The 7,289-nt window shown below is 42.2% G+C and overlaps 1 protein-coding gene across 1 annotated transcript in view; it reads left to right on the top strand.

Moving 5' to 3' along the window:
• Positions 1-2,406: 2,406 nt before the first annotated feature.
• The window catches only part of ARIH2 (ariadne RBR E3 ubiquitin protein ligase 2), a 51,423-nt gene continuing 46,540 nt past the window's right edge, over positions 2,407-7,289 (top strand). Inside the window, 1 exon segment of the mRNA XM_082639249.1 lies at positions 2,407-4,250. The gene's annotated coding sequence lies outside the window, so the exon portion shown is untranslated.

Raw genomic sequence — 7,289 nt, 5'->3', positions numbered from 1 at the left:
TAAGGCAACTGCTAACAGCCGTAAAAGGGGAAATTGACAGTAACACAATAATAGTAGGGGACTTTAACACCCTACTTTCACCAATGGACAGATCAACTAAAATGAAAATAAATAAGGAAACACAAGCTTTAAATGACACATTAAACAAGATGGACTTAATTGATGTTTATAGGACATTCCATCCAAAAACAACAGAATACACTTTCTTTTCAAGTGTATTTCTTCTCAAGCTCATGGAACATTCTCCAGGATAGATCATATCTTGGGTCACAAATCAAGCCTTGGTAAATTTAAGAAAATTGAAATCGTATCAAGTATCTTTTCCAACCATAACCCTATGAGACTAGATATCAATTACAGGAAACAAAACTGTAAAAAATATAAACACATGGACGCTAAACAATATGCTACTAAATAACCAAGAGATCACTGAAGAAATCAAAGAGGAAATCAAAAAATACCTAGAAACAAATGACAATGAAAACACAGTGGCCCAAAACCTATGGGATGCAGCAAAAGCAGTTTTGACAGGGAAGTTTATAGCAATACAATCCTACCTCAAGAAACAAGAAAAATCTCAAATAAACAACCTAAACTTACACCTAAAGCAATCAGAGAAAGAAGAACAACAAAAAAACCCCCAAAGTTAGCAGAAGGAAAGCAATCATAAAGATCAGATCAGAAATAAATGAAAAAGAAATGAAGGAAACGATAGCAAAGATCAATAAAACTAAAAGCTGGTCCTTTGAGATGATAAACAAAATTGATAAACCATTAGCCAGACTCATCAAGAAAAAAAAAGGAGAAGACTCAGATCAACAGAATTAGAAATGAAAAAGAAGTAACAAGTGACACTGCAGAAATACAAAGGATCATGAGAGATTACTACAAGTAACTATATGCCAATAAAATGTACAACCTAGAAGAAATGGACAAATTCTTAGGCTTACAGCAACCAGAAGTTTAGTCTAGGAGGGAATAAAGTTCTGTTGTTTTAAGCTACTAGGTTTATAGTAATTTGTTATGGCCGTCCTAGGAAACTAATGCAGATATTTATCATTCCAATTTCTCTTCCTTAATTTGTAAAGTTCCAGATTTCACTGTTATCATTTTCCTTTTACTTGAAAAAAAATTAGCATTTATTTTAAAGGCAGTAAATTCTCTTCGTTTTCCTTCACCTAAAAAAAAAAAAAGGGGGCCTCCCTGGGGGCGCAGGGGTTGAGAGTCCGCCTGCCGATGCAGGGGACACAGGTTCATGCCCCGGTCCGGGAAGATTCCACGTGCCGCGGTGCGGCTGGGCCCGTGAGCCATGGCTGCTTAGCCTGCGCGTCCGGAGCCTGTGCTCCACAACGGGAGAGGCCGCAACAGTGAGAGGCTCGCGTACTGCAAAAAAAAAAAAAAAAAAAAAAAAAAGATTTGAAGTAAACACCCTTGTAATAGACAAAAAGTAACTACCTTTTTTTTTAAAAGCAAACTAGTAACTACTATATTTTTCTTTGCAAAATTATTTATTGGTGAAATATTAGAAACTTTCCTATTCATGACAGGAACAAAGGTAAAGATGTTTTTTAATCATGATTACTGCTTAACGTTTTACTGGACATGGTAGCTAATGCAAAAATACCAATAGGGAGGGAGGGAGGGAAGGAAGTAGGAAAGCAAGGAAGAAAAAAAAAAAGAGAAAAGAGGGAGGGGATTAAAGAGGGAGGTGAAAAAAGAGGGAGAAAAGAAAAGGAAGAAAATAAATTTAAAAATTAAAAATTAAGAGTCCAAAATATCCCTATTTTCAAATGATCCAAATGCTCACTTTGAAAATTGAAGACAATCAGTTGAAAATCCACTAAAACTAATAAGCAAGCTAAGTAAGGAGACAGACACAAAAACAATGTTGGAAAGCAATAACGTTTTGATATGTTAACAATCACCAATTAGAAAACATGAAGAAAAAATCCTATTCAGAATAATAGCAAAACCCACAATGTATGCAAGACTAAACCAAAGATCCATGTGAATAAAACTATAACAATTCAAATACATAAAAGAAAAACAAAATAACTGTAAAGAAATACTATATTCCTTGGATGCAAAGACTCAATATTGAGGATATCAGTACTACCCTTAAGTTATTCTTAGAAATTCAACACTCTCCAGTGAATTTTCAAAAGTGAAAACACGTCATTTTGAATCTAAGATTTATACAAAAGAAAAATTGTATGATATTGGCTAGGAAATTTTAGTCTTCTAGCTGAGGCCCCAGACATCAAGGGGCTAAAACAAATCATTCCCACTGTAGCCTGTCCAGATTCCCGTGCCACAGAAACCAAGAGAGACATTATATTTTATATTTATATATCTTATGTGCAAATTTATTTTGAAAACAGAATACTACACACATCATTTCATATCCTATTCATATCACAGATACCTTTCCTTGTTAATAGATGCCTCAGTACAGCCTAATTGTTAATGGTTTTCTTTATTGTATATTTTACCATAATTTAACAAACCTTTACTTTTGGACATATGGGATGCTGCAAACTTTTTCCTATAGAATCACCATTCTAAAGCACATATATGTGCACATAATTTTATCTGTATTTTTAAATGTTTTGGCCAAATTTTTAAATCTTTATTTCCTGGGGAGAAATTGTCACTAGTTAAAAATAATGGTATTAGCGTCAGCCCAATAAACGTCTATTTAATAGAGTAATATTGAAAACAAGGTTGGATCTGTGCCCTTAAGAAACTCAGCTTTAAGAGGGGCAAGACAGGAGAACAAATAAGGATTGTACACTGGATTCCAATATATTGTACATACACCTGTGTACTTGATATGTGAATGACCTCATTCTCTATTTTGCAAAGCAATAATTATACAGAAAAACAGATTGTTCCCTTTTATTCACTGGAGAGGATTTATTACCATTGACCCAAAGTGAAGGCTTCCAATTAAAGAGATTTCATTAGCAGAAGATATATTTTGGGTCCTTTGCTAGTGTCATGATGTAAAGGGATTATATGTTTTGTCATAACAAGTAAGTACATTGGATTATAGATAAGCTTTTACATTGTTAATGCATAAAATTCACAACCCTACAATATGTTACTCATTACTATTAATTTTCACTCCAAATTAATATGGGGCTTTCTAGTATTTGAATGCACCTGACTTGGGTACAGGCTCTGAATTAAACAGGAAGCTGAAAATCAGGTATAAGAAATACACAAATACATGCAAGAAGCAAGAACTAAAAAAAAGAGAGCCCATTACACATCGGTATCTTGAATATCTTGAATATCAGTGTATACATGACTCATGTATGGGTGGAAGTGGTTTGGGTTATCTACGGACTTGCACAGCGAGGAGGCTCCCTAACGTCACTGGCTTCACACAGGCGTTTCCACGTTGTGCAGCAGCAACTTGAGTGGGACTTCACGGCTCTATCTATCCATAATACTTGACAAAAGCCCTAGAAGGTACTGAAAGTCATAATGGCACTTCCTATACTGTTTGAAGAAACTGTGCAACAAGGCAGTTAAGATTCAATCTTGGGTGAATGAGAAGCCAAAGAATTAGGCAGCGAACTAGGCCGCGGAGAGAGCAGCGGAATCCTGGCGTGGTCCTGTGAATCGGCGGCCACCAGGCGACGGCCTCAGAACGTACGCAGAAATTCCCGGCCCTGCGCGCTGACCCGAAGACCTAGCTCTTCTTCGATTAGTTAGCGGCCGGGAAACAACAGTCCTTTATCCACTCCACGAACGTCTGGATGTCTTTTCGGTGCCAGACACCGATTACAAACAGAGAAGTGAGGAGTCCGACAGAAGAACCCTGGTTTAAAGTATCCCGGCGGGCGGCGCTGGTAAGCAAAAGCCGGAAGAGATGCCGTGACCACTCTCCAATAAGTCGAATCCTCTCCTCTGCTGCCTCTCGCAGCCGTCGGCACCGGCTGTGCTCTGGGCCCACTCTGGGTCGCAGCGCTGGGCTGTAGTGAAGTGTCCGCTGAGAGGCGTTACTGCCCAGCGCCTGCCGCGACCCCGGCGACCGCGGGTCGACCCCGGGCCGGAAGTGACGGAACTGCTCTGAGCACTTCCGGAGCTGCTGAGACGGCTTCGCCGGAGGAAGCAGCGCGGGCCTTGACCGGCGTTGGCTTGCCGCCTCCGCCGCCGCCGCTCCTGGACCCGGTTCTTCTGGCCCGGCCCGACCCGGTCTGGCCCGCCCGGGCTCATCGGCCGCGGGGCCACGGCTCCCGGTAAGTGCGCGGTGCGAGTCTAGGCCTTGTTTACCCCGGCGGGCCGGGGGAGGGGGTGGGCTCTCCGCGCGCCTCCCTAGCCCGGCCGGGGCTCCGCCTTCGTCGCTGCCCGCGAGGTCCCGGCGCCCTTGGCAGCTCTTACACTGTTTCAGCGCACTCCGCCACCCGCCGAGGGGCGGCTGAAGGCTGAGGCCAGGGCGAACCGGCGCCTGGCGTCTCTCCGTTATTCCTCCTCCCGTCGTCTGCTCAGCTCGCAGTGAGGTCGGAGGCCAGCGCCTCTGATCGACTGGCGCCGGCGCATCTGGGCCCTCCCCGCCGGGTGCGCCGGCAGACGCGCTGCCTTCGGGGCTCCCCACTCGAGTCATCGTTGGGAGCTTTAGCAGTGCCGCCCGCGCGGTTAGTTAACGCCCGTTGGTGAAGGGTCCCGCAGCGCGTGGGCTCCGTGTCCTCGCGGATATCCCGGCGCCTCGGACGGGACAGGCGGCCCAGGAGCTGCGTCGACGCCTCGCCCGACGCTGCTGTGCTAGCGGCGGCAGAGGCAACCGTGTTCTGGGATGACTTCACCTCAGTACTGACCCTGTCCCATAGAACTTTCTGCCACAATGGTCATATTCTGTATCTTTGCTGTAAGTAGAGTAGCCACTATCCACACGTGGACATTGAGCATTTGACTTACGGTTCGTGCAACTGAAAAAGCAAATGTTAAATTTTATTTAATTTTTAAGTTAAGTTAAATTTAAATAACGACATGTGGTTAGTGGCTACCGTATTAGACAGAGTTCATATTTTTGTATCAAGTAATTTTCTTCGGACTTGTAGACTTAGTAACTGACCCTACAGTGCTAAATATTACGTCTGGAGTAAACGTTGTCAAACCCACAAAAAAGTCTGTGTTTTGTTCTTGTCATCTTTAAACTGAGAAGTCTTCCATTTGAATTCTTTAGCCCAGGGTGGGTGGCAGGTCTTCTGAACACGTGACTTTGGGGGAAGGGGGAGGAGTAATTTCTGTTACTCCTTTTCTGTTTGGGATGTAAGGATAATATTTAATATCCAAAGGAAATCAAAGCGTTATCATCAGTTCTGTTAATATAGTAATAACATACTGGCCCCTTTAAGCAATGTCAGCACTCTTTCAAATAGAATAGGGATATTTAACTTGGAAAAGATTTAAAATTAAGGTTTTATTTAAATTTGGACCTAGAACACCCAGTAAGTATGAAATGACATTCTCCTTTTTGGAAGGCAGCCTGAAGTTTTCCCCTGTTTCTTGAATATTTGGTTGGTGAGAAGGCTATGGGCAACCTGTAAGCCCAAATCCTGGAGAAAAATCTAGAGAAAGTGAAAACGGTGCTTTTTTTTTCTTTTTGCGGTACGCGGGCCTCTCACTGTTGTGGCCTCTCCCGTTGCGGAGCACAGGCTCCGGACGCGCAGGCTCAGCGGCCATGGCTCACGGGCCCAGCCGCTCCGCGGCATGTGGGATCTTCCCGGACCGGGGCACGAACCCGTGTCCCCTGCATCGGCAGGCGGACTCTCAACCACTGCGCCGCCAGGGAAGCCCAAAACGGTGCTTTTTTTATTGTGATTCTGGAGGTAGCTTTGTAGATAGTATTAGGCTCTCTAGGGGGTTGATGGGGCGTTATGAGTCCTCATAGGCCCTGGATCTGGTGAAAGTATTACGCTGGACTCTACTGGTTGGCAGCAGTGTGGTCCTGGGCAAGTTGCTTAATCTTTTTGAACTCTTAGTTTCCTCATTTGTAAGAAGGGGATGATAGCCACTTTGTAGGGTTATAAACATTTAATGAGAATGAGTCTGGCCTGAAGTTGGCTCTCATTAAATGAAAGCTATTATTGGTAGTGATATTTTGTAGATGGGAGCAATATTTATAATGCTCTTTATGCAGATTTGCCTAATAAGCAGTATCGTACATAAAAATGCAGATAAAAGAAAACAATAAAAAAATCAATTATTCGTCTTCTATTTTGGAAATCATCTTCCACAATCATTGTTTGGACTTTGATTTTCATTTAGTTTAAATTTGCCTGTTTGTGTTTGAAGTATTTCTTTGAAAGTTATAAGCTCTGGTTTTCCAAGAAATTCAAAAGTATAAAGAAGTGGACATAAAATTTCTAATTAAGTAAGCAAATAGTACTTATTTAGTCTTGGATAGTGGGATCTGTAGTTCTGAGAAAGTCAGGTAGCCCTTGAGCACGTCAGAAGAGAGGTGGGAAATGGGTGTTAATATTGCCTAGTGGGTATTCTACTGGAGACATTTTTTTTTTCTTTATTGAGCCCAAACCACTGGACCGCCAGGGAATTCCCTCTGTTTTCTCTCTCTCTTTTTTTTTTTTTTTGTTTTTTGTTTTTTGTTTTCTTTTCTTTTGGGGACTTTTTTATTTGAAAATATTTTTTTCATGAATAAAGTGAGATCTGAAATATTGGCAGTATTCTATAAGTGTTAGCGGAGATGACTTCATGGCAAAAGTCCAGTTTAAGTCAGTTATGATTTGCTTTGTCAACCTCTATGTAACATTTAAGATTGAAATTGTGGTAGTTAACTTAGGAAATCTTAACAATAAGAGTGAGGTGTGCCCAACATTGTAAATCAACTGTACTCCAATAAAAATTAAAAAAAAAAATTGAGGTGTGGTGGGCTTTCAAACTGAGGGAGGGAACTGGGTATCCATTTCTCTCACAAGTACCCCAGGTTGAATTATTGTTAGCTGTGTATTTATTTATTTATTTAAGTCTATTTGTTTAAGTCTATTTATTTAAGTCTATTTATTTATTTATGGCTGCGTTGGGTCTTCATTGCTGCCCGCAGGCTTTTCTCTAGTTGCGGTGAGCAGGGGCTACTCTTCATTGCGGCGCACGGGCTTCTCATTACAGTGGCTTCTCTTGTTGTGGAGCACGGGCTCTAGGCACGTGAGCCTCAGCAGTTGTGGCATGCAGGCTCAGTAGCTGTGGCATGTGGGCTTTAGGGTGCAGGCTCAGTAGTTATGGTGCTCGGGCTTAGTTGCTCTGTGGCGTATGGGATCTTA

The sequence above is a fragment of the Mesoplodon mirus genome (genome assembly GCF_964341445.2).
Source record: "Mesoplodon mirus genome assembly, chromosome: 12".
NCBI lineage: Eukaryota > Metazoa > Chordata > Mammalia > Artiodactyla > Ziphiidae > Mesoplodon > Mesoplodon mirus.
The sequence above is the reverse complement of the archived record's forward strand: the minus strand, read 5'-3'. Positions and strand labels throughout refer to the sequence as shown.